A 16,170-nucleotide genomic window follows, 5' to 3' on the forward strand; every position below is an offset into this window, starting at 1 on the left:
CAGTTTAATGCATTGTAAACTAGACTCATAGATCTTCAATTTGGTGGGTATATCACCCCATAGTAAATTGAGTAAATCTGAATTAAAGTAGACCTACATTTTAAAAATATTTATGGACGTAACTTGTGACAACTTTTGTCGACTTTTGTTTCATAACGCATTTGACTTCAAAACTTAACACACGATGATAATACGACTAAAATACCTTATAACTTAACCTCCTTATAATGTTAAGTACCATATTATCACCCCAAAAGTATGGGTTATAACATCCTAACTTCCCGACATTCGGTGGAACTTATTTTCTTCAATTCGTTAACTTCTAAACCTTCCAATCCTCTTGTTGCTTGCAGATCATGATCTTAAATATTTGTAGCCTCTAAGGTAACATGATTAACTTACTTTATGTATTTTCAAAGATGACTACCATGACCTAAATCCTAACCCATCATGATGGCGCCTATTGTGGTACTATGTGTGAGCACGTGATTTTTGTTTCGCGCGACAATCGCTCCAAAAGAAATAAAAAAAATAATAACAATTGGTCCTGCTGTATAATTTTTGCATTTTTACATGGAACTTGGTTAATTATTTGCGATTTTTGCCCATTTTATTTTATTAAAACAAAATACAAAAAATGTATGTGCCATGCGTAATTTGAACCGTAATCCGGTTGTTAAATAGAAAATCATAAATAGGCAACTTTGTTCGTGATTTTTGTTTTGTTTGATTTTACCTGTTTTAAATATTTTGATATATGTGTGCAAATAATTGTATTAAGTGTTTATTTAATTTTAATTTGATTTACTTAGGTTTTGTTATAAAATAAAAATATAAAAAAATATAATAAAAGAGAGAGTGCAAAATTGGGTTTGAAAATCAGTTTGGGCTGATTTTCATTCAAAGCCCAAACAAACTCAGCCCAAACCCCATGTAAACCCGGTCCAGATCAGCTGACCTCAGGAGGCGTTCCAAACGACGCCGTTTTGATCCAGTCTGATCTGGGCCGTTGATCTCAGATTTATCAACGGCCAATATCTCTCACCCCAAACCCACTAATGGACCCGACCCGTCTCACCCAGACCGACCCCAACCCTTTACCCTTGAAACGACGCCGTTCCCTGTTAGTCGAAGGATCCTGGCCCTTCATCACATCTCATCCAACGGCCAGGATCCACCTACCCACTAACTATATAAACTCATAACATTACCCTGCCCCCCTATCCGAACCCCAGCCTTCATCGTCTTCAACCCCAAACCCTAGAGCCGCCTCTGTACACCTTCACCATGAAAGCCGGCGGCATGAACGCCGATGACCTTCACCTTAACACCCTAAAACCACCTTGACACCCTGAACATGGATCTGTAGTCTGTTTAGTTCGAATCATCCTCTAGGTCCTTGAATCTTCATTTGAAGATTCGAGCAAAACTCGATCTACACCGATCTGCCCTAGATTCGTACCAGACAATCACCGGACCCCCCTCGTGACCAAACCATGATTGGTTTGGTCTGAATCTAACCTTGGAAGCCCAAATCCCAAATCTACCATCCACGAACCCTAGAAGCTCCAAGCCTAGTCCGTGACTGTTTAAGCCAAGAGATTAGGGTCTAATGGACCTTAATCGAAGTGTTTCTCATCCGAGAAACACTTCGTTTAAAGTTCGTTCAACCTTAAAGAAGGTCTATTCAAACACAAGCTGATTTTCTATTTCTTCTTTCAAAGTTTTAAGGTAAGTTTGTTTTCTCCTTGTTATTCAGTACGTGTGTGGTTTCAAGGTCTGTTCATATTTTGTGTAATTTATTTCGAATTTTATCAACTGTGTCCTGTCCACTTTGCCTAAACCTCGTTGTCTTGAGTCCTTCTTCTATTTGTTCTGATAATGCGTATGTATTTATATGTTGTGCAATTAGCTGATTTTCAAATTTGAACTGACTAACTGATTCCTCGAGTACAATTCTGTTTGGTCAGTACAATTCAAACCTTGTGTGATACTGTTAAATGCCTGATTTTTGGTTACGATTGTATGTGTTATAACTAGTATAGTCGAGTCGACATATGTCGTCAATTAGTTTCAGTTGTCCGAACAATAACAAATCGACTTACTTCTGTTAAGCATTTGTTTGAATCAATTAGGAACTGAGTTTGTTTACTTATAGTTGTTAATTTGAATCAGAAATGTAAAAGGAATGTTTTGTTTAAGTTCTGAATTGGAGGGCATGTGCACTTGTGCACAGCATGTGCATTTGTGCACCACAGGTGCATTTGTGCACAGCCTGGTTCCTGCATAGAGGGCTTTTTGATTTAAAAATAGTTTGACAGCATATGCTGTCAGATATATTCTGCTGCCCATACTTTGCTTTAGTTTCAGAAATAATAAACCTTACTAAAAGTGAAGCCTGCCAAGGAAATGTGATGGGGGTTAATACTTAAATAGCTAAGTGGAAACTGAAAAAAGATAGATAGCACATGGGAGGTGGGCTGATTGTTTAACAGGCTGTAAAAGGGTGGAATTTAAGCTATAAAAGGGGGAACTTCCATCAGAAAGAAGAGATCTGATATGAGGGGGGAGGCACATTGAGAGATACAGAGACAACAAAAAACACACAGAGGGAACTCAGACTGGACTGGGGGCTGGGATTTTCAGAATAGATAGAGAGGGAGATAAAGGAAGGATACACATACAGAGAGGATTGAAAAAGGATAGAACTGATTTTAGGAAAACACAGATAGAGAGAGGTTAAGAGATAGAAAGCATACAGTCAACAATCAGAAACTGTTTCTTCCTATTGTTGTTTGGGTTTCATTTGTTCAACCTGTTCAATCAATTCTGATTCTTTGAAGTTCCAATTGAGTCTACTAGTCGAGTGTTTTCATTGGTTTACTACTGGTTTTGGTCTGCCTGGAGTTCTGATTCTACTCCACTGTGTGCTGCTGTCATTTGGCTACTCTTTCTATCGGCTATAGTTGCATTCTTGCACTCGAGCCTGTTCTGCTGTGTTGCTTTGTTTGCTGCTGTTACTTTGTTCCTGCTGCTGCTGATTTTCTCTATCTTCTTCCTCTTCTTCTGTTGTATTCAACATCCAGGTACACAATTTCATACTGATGTAACCATGAAAGGCATGAATTGAAAGATCTGAAGAATGTCTAATCATCTGTTGCCTTACTTACAGCTTTTGCGAACATTGTTAAAGTTGTATAAATTCTTTTATTTGTAGTCCAATAGAAAACACATTAGTAAGTTTGTACTTAATTGAAAATATTCTAGTCTAAAACTACGATATGGTTGTTGGCAGTACACGTGATGTAGTCATATAATTTATGGAATGTGCTATCATTTGGTAGAATTGTTAATTCAAACTCTTCTTCCAGTTATGTTTTGAGTATGTAGGGTGAATGATTGCTTGAAAAATCTTGCCGAGTACAACACAGTTTTAAGTTTAGGAGCTTCAGTTTCGGTAGGCAGTTTTAGGTTGAGTTCTGAATTTTTTTATCCTGTTAAAATAAATTCAAAGTTTAACTCGAGGAGTATTTGGGGCTAAGTGTAGTGTTTCATCAATCTCGTGTATAATTCTTCTACTCAATTAAAAGCACGTTCCATGAGGTATAACGCTTCTTCACTTCGTAAATGATTAAGCAGATAATTAATAAAATCCGGATTTGGCCAAAGCACATAATTGAATTAGCACGTATTTTTTTTATTTTTAGAAACAAACACATTAGAAATGTAGTCGTTTTAGGATATCCTCTTCTAAAATAATGAGACGAGCCTCGCTAAATAAAAAATACAAATTGCGGGGCCCTCAACAACTAATCATAATATTTAGAATTCAGGCTAGGCCGTTTAGTGAATCTCATGGCCTTCTCAAAAAAACAATAAACCGTTAGACTCTTTAGGCGCGGCTTAATTAAATTACATTCTTAAACTTGGGTGCGCATTGATGTGACCCGAATCCAAATCTCAACGGAGTCGAAGTGTGTTTAGCAATTACGGGTGCATTGATTGCGACGTAATCCGAGATACATTTTCATGACGTTGCAATTCTATAAAAATAAATGGTAATAATAAAAGCGGTTTTAAACTTAATAAAAGCACATAAGTCACAACATGTATTTAAATCCGACATTTAGCCATTATAACAATTTAAGCGACCGTGCTAGAACCACGGGATTCGAGGGTGCCTAACACCTTCCCTCGGGTCAACAGAATTCCTTACTTAGAATTTCTGGTTCGCAGACTTCATTTGGAAAAGTCGAAAATTTCCTCGATTTGGGATTCAAGATAAACCGGTGACTTGGGACACCAAAAGCCAAACCTTTCCCAAGTGGCGACTCTGAATTAAATAAATAATCCCATTTCGAATATTGTCACTTAAATTGAAAAAACTCCCCTCGCGCATTTTAACCCTTTGGGGCGGGCGCGCAAAAAGGAGGTGTGACAGCTCTGGCGACTCTGCTGGGGAAATTTACCCAGAACCACTGGTTCAGGGTTCAAGAATTCGAGCTTAGAATAATTGTTATATTTGGCTTTATTATCTGATCTTTATTACATGTTTTTGCATAACATGCTAAATGTTGTCTTTTACCGCTTTGATATTATCTGAACTGTATATAAACTGTGCCGAAACCCTTCTCTTCTTACCTCCGGGGAGAAGCTCGCTGGTCGAGACTCCCTATTCTGTTAGTGTCAATACCTGAAATAAGAAAGAGGTCAGACAAGTTACAAAGCCGGACGATCTCGCGGGTCCCCGGTACATAGCCCCCTCCTCGACTCGAGTTGTCCGCTCGGGTACACAGTCTAGAACAAATACCCAGGTTACGAACCTAGAATAACTTGACTTCATGCCGGATCCCTAGTAGGAACGCTTATTTGCATCATGTTGCATTTGACTTAGGGGACTCAACAGAGGGGTTGGGTCCGTCTAGGACAGGCAACCTGAAATGAAAAGACCACCCTGCTGCATCCTATTTGTTTTGCGCATTTATTTGCCTCGGTTCCGCATGCTGACCGGTTTTGAAAAAAAAAGAAGAAAAATAGCGGCATAGGGAGATAATTACTTATTTTGGAAAAATAGAACCAATGTCCGAGTAGTGTCGAAACCTCGCCGGAATTTCTTCTAAAATATATATATATAAAAAAAAAGAGATTGTCTTCTAGTTCGATTTAAAAAAAATATATATAAAAATTTTCTTTTTATCATTTTCAAAATAAAAAAAAAGAAGGTATTTATTTAAAAAGTAAAAAAAAAACAGAAAATTCATAATTCAAAAAAAATGTTGTTTTTTTTGTAGTACCCCTTTTATAAATTCAGACTAATAATCCAAATATTTCCTAAAAAAAAAATAATAATAATAAATATTTTCTTTAGTCTTTATCTCTTTTCAAAATAATAAAAATATGTATTCTTGATTTCTAGGTTTATTTGATTTTCTCTATTCATGATATGCCCGAACTACGCCGGTTTGATTCTCACCGGATGTGAGATACGTAGGCAACCCTCGTCGGTTCAACCCCATTTTGCTAAAATAGCCAAAATCAATAAATAAATAAATAAAAAAAAAAGAGATGTGTCAAATTTTTTAAAGAGTCATAAATAAGTCAGGTGACGCTGTTTTGTCATAAATAGCCGAATGATTCTGAAAAGGGACGCCGGAAGGCTGACTTTGCATAAACAGCCACCTTTGGGTCTTGTTTAGCATTTTTGTCCAGTTGACCCACACAGCCTTAAAATCTTCGTCTCCGAAGTGTTTAAAGGCCGTGTTCGAAACTTGATCCCCTCTGTAAAATATTTTTAGTCAAGTCATTTTTTGTTAAAATCACCTTAATAAATGTGCAGGATGAGCACGATGCAAAATGAACATTTTTCAATAATGACCAAAATCCCCGTCAAGTTACGGCTATGGTGGAATGATCTAGGTGTTGAAGGACAAAATGAGGTTAAGAAATATCTGAAAGGTCTTGTGGGTTTGTTGGAAATCCAGCCTCGGGGAGATATCATAAGAGCTTTGGTTACCTATTGGGACCCGGCGCACAATGTTTTCCATTTCTCTGATTTTGAACTCACCCCGACTTTGGAAGAAATGGCCGGATACATCGGGAATACTGAACTTCCCTTGAGGGAAAAATACTTGGTCGCCCCAAGAGTCGTCACGGTACATCGGTTCCTAGATTCATTGAAGATACCTAGAACAGTCCACAACCCGGATCTGGCAGCCGAATTTTGTACTCCATGCTTCATATATGATAGGTACGGTCATGAGGGGGGATTCAATAATCCAATCAACAAACTGTGCAGCAAAGGAGTTCGTCAGAAGTGGGACAAGCACAGACGGGTAGCGTTCATGATGATGTTCCTGGGCCTTCTAGTATTTCCAAGGAAAGACGGAAACATTGATTTGAAGATATCCGGGGTCGTCAGCACTTTACTCACGCAAAGTGACAGTACTCTCACGCCTATGGTGGTATCTGACATCTTTCGAGCTCTTACAGCTTGTAAAGCTGGGGGAAATTTCTTCGAAGGTTGTAACTTGCTCCTACAGATATGGATGACCGAGCACCTCTGCCATCATTCCGAGATTTTGAGCCATGGTTCCCCGGAAAAGACCTGCATAGAAGAATCTTACACGAGAACCAAAGAGATCAGTTTGCCCAAAGGAGTCCTGGCATGGACCTCGTTCTTTCAAGCTCTTACTGCCAGCCAAATACAATGGACGTTGGGATGGTTGCCTGTTGATGATATCCTATATATGTCTGCAGCTAAAACTCATTTCTTACTAATGGGGCTTAAGAGCATTCAACCTTACGCACCCTGCCGAGTTTTGAGACAGTTCGGAAGATGCCAAACAGTACCTCATGAGGAAGATCTTAGCACTCAAGCAGTTGAGATAAGTCCTAACGGACAATTCCCAGAAGCAAAGATTCGCCATATCTGGAATGAGTGTCAATATTTGAAATCAGATACTTGCGTGCGGGATCGAGCCAAATGAGAGACAGCGCCAGGTTACCTTGCATGGTATAGAAGGGAATTTGAGCATGAAAGGCCGGCTAAGAGACCCCACATCCGGAATTTTACCGAATCATCGCAAAGGTAGTGGGATTGGTTAGCAAAGGAAAGAGGCTATTGCGCCGAAATCAACAGGTTAAAGCAACAAGTAGAAGGCTTGAAATATGAGCACAACGTGCAAGCTGCTACCAATCTGGGAGAGCGGAACAGGTTAATTCAGGAAAACGAAATGCTCAGAGCCCAGATCAAACAGATAAGGGTGGATGCGGATAAACAGCCAAGGCGTCGATCAGACGAGCAGCTGATAAAAAGGCTAAAAAGTGAAATCAGGGAATGGCAAGATGGTTTGGAGAAATCTGAAAACGTCATAGCAGAGCTCAGGGCACAGTGGGATACAAGAGCAGATGAGCATCGCCGATACCTGAATCAATTGGAAGGCGACCACGAGAAGACTATTGATAAAATGAAGAGAGAGATGGCTACACTTGAGATCAAAGCAGCTAATCAGGCCAAGGATTTCCAAATTGAGAGCAGATACTGGTACGACTCAATAGCAGATAAAGTTGGAAGTACGGCGACCGAAGCATCAGCATATACAGGATGCTCAAGTATTCAAGATATGTAGCGATCAGATAAAACGCCTACTCGTAGAGAAAAAGCAAACCAGAGATAGGATCAAGGCCATTGCCCATGCCATCACCAGACGATGTCTACGATGTGAGAACATGTCCAGCGTTACCGTCCTCTCGGCAGTAATGGGTTATGTCAAGCAGACTATGCATGAGCTGGAGCAACTTGAGAGGGATCTCACGCCTAGGACCGCGGTGAGGCCGAACGATGCCCCGCGGACACCAATTTTCAAAACCATAATGCACTCATAGGTCAAATCTGTATCTTAGCATCTTCTGCTTGTTTTTCCCATCAGGGTGATTTTTAGTCTATTTTGAGTCTAGGTTTATTTGAAAAGTTCGCTTTTTTCTTTTGCAAAATGTAGTTTGTAATAGACCATTTCAACAATAAAGAGGTTGCTTCTTTTACGCTCATTTGTGTTTTTCGAACTACGTAATGATCTGATTCACGTAGGCATCGTGATACGTAGGCAATCCTCATCGGATCCGGTCGCATTTCTTTTACTGCAAAATAAAAAAAAATAATAAAAGAAAAACAAAAAAAAGAAAAAAGAAAAAAAGAAAAAAAAGGGAAAAACTAATAAGAGGAAAAATGCCGGAATGCCGCATGCTCTCGTAGCAAACATATAGTAATCCACTTAACTGTATAGGTGCATCATGCCCAACGTGAGATTAACTATCTGTTATTTGCTGCAAATTAACCGTGCGTTTGTCGATGAGTATTCCAGGGTTTTTGGAAAGACGGTTGGTTTGGTGAAAGTCTGGCCTCGCACTCATACTTCACGAGGTCAAGGAGAAGTGTTCAACTACCTGTTGTTAAGGACCAGAAGCAGTACTCACACTCACTTCACCAGGTCAAAAGGAAGTGTGGAAATGTCTTCAGAAATTCCATTGCAAACAATCCCTGTTTCCGAGGAAAGCTCGATCTCAGCCGTCCTCACACCTGAATCCGCAACTGCGGAGGAAAATAGAATCCTACGGCTCCGCATGCTGGAAATGCTGGACGATTGGAATAATGGGAAAGAGCCGCCAAGTGTCGTCCCCGGATTCCCTGAATTATTCTCCAGGTCAAGTGGGACTTCGAATGTCCCCATAAATTATCCTGCTACCCCATTCGGGTACCCAGCCACCTCAGCCTTCTCTGCTGGATCGCCTTCTGAGCCTCATCCCCGAATGTCATCCACTGATGCAAGCATGAACATCTTTACTGCATCGCCTTGCCCGATTACGGCACAGCCTACCACGTACAAACCAAGCTTTGACTCATCCTCTTTTACATTCCAAGCACCATCGTTCTCAAGAGAACCAACTAGGTTCGCTACCAGCACTAATCCTCTACCGCCTCAGTGCGAACTTGCACCCGGGCAGGATCAAAACCCCAGAATTGCAGAACAAAATGAGATTGCCAAGAGAATGAGAAGCCTTGAACAATGTTTGAAGAATATGCAAGGATTGAGCGGACAGAAGAGCGTCTCTTATGTCGACCTGTGCATGTTCCCTCACGTACACCTGCCAGCAGGTTTCAAGACCCTGAAGTTCGAGAAATACGATGGGCAGGGTGACCCCATTGCACATCTTAAGAAATACTGCAACCAATTGCGGGGAGCCGGCGGAAAAGAAGAACTGCTAATGGCATATTTTGGGGAAAGTCTAGTAGGGATAGCCTCGGAATGGTATATGGACCAGGGAATGTCCCGATGGCATATATGGGATGATCTCTCGAGAGATTTCGTAAAACAATTCCAGTATAACATCGACATTGCGCCAGACCGAAATTCGCTGTCGAATTTGAAGAAGAAACCTTCAGAAAGCTTCAGAGAATATGCTATTAAGTGGCGTGAACAGGCGTCAAGAGTAAAGCCTCCCATGGATGAAGTGGAAATGATCACTACTTTTCTCCAGGCTCAAGAGTCTGACTATTTCCAAAACATGATGTCAGCCATGGGTAAGCCATTCGCGGAAGCGATCAAGATTGGAGAGATAGTAGAAAATGGTCTGAAAACAGGTAGGATTCTGAGTCAAGCAGCCATAAGGACAACCTCCCAGGCCATCCAAAGCGGGTCCGGAGGAATGACCAGAGGGAAGAAGAAAGAAGAAACAAATATGGCAGCCTCAGAAGCAAGGGAGTATCGTCATCCCAGGCCCCGTTTCCCGGAAAGAACCCCACAACACTATTTCCCCCACTCCAATTTGGCATATGCTCATCAGCCTTATATGGTCATGAATGCCCAACCTTATGCCCATCCACCACAACAAGCCAACCGAGGCCCAGCTCCACCTCCCAGAAATCAGCCTCCTTACCGCAACTACTATAACCCACAACCCCCGCAGAATAACTTTCGCCCTCAGGAGCCACCTCGACGACGGACTTTCACGCCCATCGGTGAGCAATACTCTACTTTGTTCCCTAAGCTAGTCCAATTGGGTTTCTTGCAACCAATCCCTCAAACAAGGCAAAACCCGACGTCACCTTCTTACAAAGCTGGAGTCAGATGCGCCTATCATTCAGGGGCCGAGGGACATGATACAAATGATTGCTGGTCGTTGAAAAGAGTGGTCGAGAATTTGATAGAGCAAGGGAAAATAGTGCTAAGGGACGAAGAGATCCCAAATGTGACTAACAATCCATTGCCTGCTCACAATAATGGGCCGCTGATCGAAATGATTTGCGAAGACAAAGAATTCGACCCTGCTCTGAAAGCCATAATTGCCATTGTCGACATGGGGAAGAGGCCCGACACAGACTAGAAACCAGGAAAGGGGGAGGAGGCCAAGGCTATAAAGAAAGAACTTGAAAAGAAGGTGGAGAAGAAAGTGGTACCGGCAAGGGATGGAGTTCTTTACATACCACGAGGTCAAGCTGAGAAGACGCAGAACTTCGCAATTAAAAAGACAAAACCTATGTACGTGCCGAAAGGGGCCTATGTGGTCCGGGGGACGATTCAACCACCTCGGCTGAATGAGCCAGTGGTTATCGGACGCGCGCCACAAAAGCCAATGACCAACCCGTCCACAGTGCCGTGGAATTATCAAAAGACTTTGGTAATGTACAAAGGTAAAGAGGTCATGGGAGAACTTCCAGAAAATACTTTCATTGGAAGGTATTCAAATACCCAAGAACTGAACAACGCCACACAAAGGCGCTTCCCGCCAAAGAAGCCCGTAAGTGTTGAAGAAGCGGAAATGTTCTTCCAACAAATGAAAATGCTGGATTGCGAAGTGATAGATCAACTGCGCAAGTACCCCGAGCAAGTGTCCATGCTATCATTATTGATGAGGTCGGACGAGCATCAAAAGATCTTACTGAAGACCCTGAATGAAGCATATGTGCCAGTTGAAACCTCAGTTGAACAACTAGAGCGGATGACAGAAAGATTCTTCACCGTCAACCAAATCTCTTTCAGCAAGAATGATTTACCCCCGGAAGGAGCGACACACAACAAGCCTTTGCATCTAACAGTTAAATGCGAAGACTATTATGTCAAGCGGGTAATGTTGGATGGGGGTTCGGGTGTTGACATTTGCCCGCTCTCCACGCTGTAAAGAATGGAAATTGGGACCGAAAGAATCCGACCCAACAATGTCTGCGTAAGAGCTTTCGACGGCATCAAGAGAGATACCATGGGAGAAATAGACCTGTTGTTGGTCATAGGACCAGTCGAATTTCAAGTAACCTTCCAGGTGCTCGACATGGATACATCCTACAATTTTCTCCTTGGCAGACCTTGGATCCATGCGGCAGGAGCCGTGCCTTCCACTCTTCACCAGATGGTGAAGTTCGAGTACGAAGACAGAGAGATCATGGTCCATGAGGAAGATGAGCATGTTATTTATCGGGACCCATCCACCCCATATCTGGAACCGAGAGAAGGGAGCGAACATACGGTCTATCAAGCTTTTGAGATTGTACTGGCAGAGCAGCACGAAGAGGGAATACCCTGCCCCCAGCCTTTCTTGTCTAACGCCTCGGTTATGGTGGCCAAAGAGATGATCCGGCATGGATTTAGGCCAGGGAAGGGGCTTGGACAAACCCTTCAGGGAATAACAGAACCCATTACTTTGCCAGTCACCAAGAAACCTTTTGGACTAGGTTTCAAGCCTACTCTAGCAGACGAAGAGTGGGCAAAGAAAAGGAAAAATGAGGTTTGGAAGTTACCTCAACCACTGCCGGATTTATATGCAACTTTCATCAGGCCAAGGTACGTTGAAGAAGAAGATGATGAGGTCTTCACAGCTGAGGAAATCGAGGAGATATGTGGGGTGATGAGGGAAATGCTCTACGAGGTCCACATGGTTCAACCAGGTGAAGGCACAAGCGCTGCTGCAATGCTGTACATGGGGCCGAACTCCCAACTTCAAAACTGGGAGGCCACGCCATTCCCGACTAGACGGAAGCCCGGGTAGATCTGTCCTGCCACCTTTCCTGTGTCACAAGTTATCTCCAAGACATAACTTGAGCGTTTTCTTCCTTTCAATTGTTGTTTTGAATTCCTAAGTTGTAAACATTGTTGTCTTCCAACTTTCCAAAGAAAAAAAAATCATCATTGCTTTCCCATTCTTTCTTTTGTTCTGATTTTTGTTATTTTTCCTTTTACCTTTCTTTTCAGTTATAATAATGCGGCTTTAAATATGACATGCTCGCGGACTTCACGCCCAGGTCACAATGAGATACTTAACTGCGAATTAATGAACCCAGAATCAGAATATGATGTGGAAGAAGCTTTTAGGGAGATAAACCGAGAGTTGGAATATTTCGAGAATAAACCTAAGCCGAATCTGAATGACACTGAACCGGTAAATTTAGGAACCCCAGAAGAAATACGGGAGACCAAGATAAGCATTCACACGGACAAGAAAACGCGAGAGGCGATAATTCAACTTCTTTTTGAATTTAAAGACGTGTTTGCTTGGTCATATGATGACATGCCGGGACTAGGTGTTGACCTAATGGTTCATAAATTGCCGATTCATCCTGATTGTCCTCCAGTTCAACAAAAGCAACGAAAATTCAAAACTGAGGTCAGTGACAAGATTAAAGAGGAGATCACCAAACAACTGAAAACGGGAGTGATTCGGGTAGTCCAATATACAACATGGTTGGCGAATGTGGTTCCAGTACCAAAAAAGGACGGGAAAACTTGGGTATGTGTAGATTACCGAGATCTGAACAGAGCAAGTCCTAAAGATAATTTCCCGCTGCCCAACATCCACATCCTCGTTGATAATTGCGCCAAACACGAGATACAGTCTTTCGTAGATTGTTACGCTGGGTATCTTAAGGTATTGATGGATGAAGAGGATTCCGAGAAGACTGCCTTCACGACGCCTTGGGGCACCTACTGTTACCGGGTCATGCCATTTGGTTTGAAGAATGTTGGGGCTACTTACATGAGGACCATGACTGCCATTTTCCATGACATGATGCATCAGGAAATAGAGGTGTACGTGGACGATGTGATAGTCAAGTCCAGGACGCAGGATAATCACATCCAAGACTTGAGGAAATTCTTTGAGAGATTAAGGAAGTATGACTTGAAGCTGAACCAAGCCAAATGCGCTTTCGGAGTTCCGTCAGGAAAACTTTTGGGCTTCATCGTAAGCAGGAGAGGAATCGAGCTAGATCCAACTAAGATAAAATCCATCAGAGATCTACCACCCCCGAGAACAAAGAAAGACGTGATGAGTCTGTTGGGCAGGTTGAATTACATCAGTCGGTTTATTGCCCAGCTACCAAGCACGTGTGAGCCCATATTCAAGCTGTTAAGGAAAGATGCAGCGATTAAATGGACCACTAAATATCAAGAAGCTTTTGATAAAGTCAAAGAATACCTTTCGAATCCCTCGGTCTTGGTCCCTCTAGAATCGGGAAGGCCACTTTTCTTGTATCTGACAGTCTTGGAGAACTCTTTCGGTTGCGTCCTCGGGCAACACGACGTAACCGGAAAGAAAGAGCAAGCAATCTACTACTTGAGCAAGAAATTCACCGGCTACGAGGCCAAATACACTCTGCTGGAAAGGACATGTTGCGCTCTCACATGGGTTGCTCAAAAGTTGAGACATTATCTCCAATCCCACACTACGCTCCTCATAAGCAGGTTGGATCCTTTGAAGTATATATTTCAGAAACCAATGCCTACTGGGAGACTGGCTAAATGGCAAATCTTGCTTACGGAATTCGACATAGTCTATGTCACTCGCACGACAATGAAAGCCCAGGCGTTAGCAGATCATTTGGCCGAAAATCCGGTCGATGAGGAATACCAGCCATTGGATACCTACTTTCCAGATGAAGAAGTAAACACCGTAGAAGTGGTCTCGGAGGAAGCTCATGTTTGGAAGATGTTCTTTGATGGAGCCGTGAACGCCAAGGGTGTAGGGATTGGGGCAATTTTGATCTCGCCTTCTGGTCAGCATTATCCCGCCACAGCTAGACTTCGTTTCTTTTGCACAAATAATACAGCTGAGTATGAAGCCTGCATCATGGGCATGCATATGGCAATCGATCAGGATGTCGAAGACTTACTGATTATGGGAGATTCTGACCTGATTATCCGGCAAGCTCAAGGCGAATGGGAAACTCGGGATGTCAAACTTATCCCTTACCGACAGCATGTGGAGGACCTCAGCAAGCGCTTTACCTCAATAGAGTTCAGGTATATCCCGAGGTGTCACAATGAACTGGCAGATGCGCTTGCTACTTTGGCTTCAATGCTACCCTACCCGGGCAACGCCCACGTCGATCCTTTGGAAATCCAAATCAAGGAAAGACACGGTTACTGCAATATAATCGAGGAAGGATCAAATACGCAGCCGTGGTACCATGACATCAAAAGGTTCCTAAAGACACAAGAATACCCCGAGCACGCTACTGGAGATCAAAAGAGGACCATTAGGCGACATGCAAGTGGTTTCTTTCTAAGCGGTGAATTGTTGTATAAGAGGACCCCCAAACCTCAATCTTCTAAGATGTGTCGATATCGAGGAGGCAAGAAAGATCATGCACGAAGTACACGCAGGTGTGTACGGACCTCACATGAACGGGTATGTCTTAGCAAAGAAAATCCTTCGAGCAGGTTATTACTGGATGACCATGGAAAATGATTGCTTTAGCTTCGTTCGGAAGTGTCATCAATGTCAGGTGCACGGTGATTTGATTCATGCACCTCCCACGGAGTTGCATCCCATGTCTGCACCTTGGCCATTTGTCGCCTGGGGCATGGACGTCATTGGACCAATCGAACCGAAGGCTTCGAATGGACACAGGTTTATACTGGTTGCCATCGATTACTTCACAAAATGGGTAGAAGCTGTCACTCTCAAGTCGGTACTAAAAAAGCTGTAGTGGATTTTGTACACTCAAATCTTATCTGCCGTTTCGGTATTCCTGTGACTATCATTACAGATAATGCAGCAAACTTGAACAGTCACTTGATGGGAGATGTATGCGAGCAGTTCAAGATAACGCATAGGAATTCTACTCCTTATCGGCCGAAAGCCAATGGTGCTGTGGAAGCGGCAAACAAAAACATCAAGAAGATTTTGAGGAAAACGATCCAAAGTTCCCGACAGTGGCATGAGCAGTTACCCTTTGCATTGTTGGGGTATCGCACTACGGTACGCACATCAGTAGGAGCGACTCTTTATCTTTTGGTTTATGGGACCGAGACTGTAATACCAGCAGAGGTAGAAATTCCTTCACTTCGAATCATTGTCGAAGCGGAAATCGAAGACAGCGAGTGGGTCAAGACTCGGTTAGAGCAATTGACTTTGATTGATGAAAAGCGAATGGCCGCTGTTTGTCACGGACAGTTGTACCAACGAAGGATGGCCCGTGCTTACAACAAAAAAGTCCGACCTAGGAATTTCGAAGTAGGTCAGCTGGTACTGAGGCGTATTCTGCCGCATCATGAGGAAGCAAAAGGGAAGTTTGCTCCAAATTGGAAAGACCCATACATCATAAGGAAGATATTGCCGAGAGGAGCATTGTATTTAGGTGATATCGAAGGAAATGACCCCGACATAGCAGTAAATGCGGATGCAGTCAAGAGATACTACGTCTGAATTATACTCCAGTAGTCTTGACGCATTTGAAATGACGAAGGTTTTATTCCCCACTACTCCCCAAACACTACCCAATTCTCTCTACAAACCTTTGAGCCGCTTAAAAAAAAAAAAAAAAAAAGAACAAAAACATTGATTGAGGCCTGAACTACGTCTGACTTGATTCCGAAAGGATACGTAGGCAGCCTCTCCCTGAGGTTCAGTCACACCAACAATAAAATCCCATTCACCCTGAAATTGAAACCGGGGCACGTCGAGCAGTTTGGAAGTTACTATTATCTGCCTCTCTTTACCAAGCACAAGCTTTCAGATCAATTACCAAAGATAGTGGGAAACCAATAAGCGTCACAAATAGAGACCGGCACACTCTGAATCGAGAAAGAAAAAATGAGAGAGTCTCGTCGGTGAAAACCTTCGGGCACCACGAGGCGACGGGAGTAGAGAAACCAAAATGAGAGAGCTTGTTTAGTAAAAACT

This window comes from Nicotiana tabacum, chromosome 11, assembly GCF_000715075.1.
Source record: "Nicotiana tabacum cultivar K326 chromosome 11, ASM71507v2, whole genome shotgun sequence".
Lineage (NCBI taxonomy): Eukaryota > Viridiplantae > Streptophyta > Magnoliopsida > Solanales > Solanaceae > Nicotiana > Nicotiana tabacum.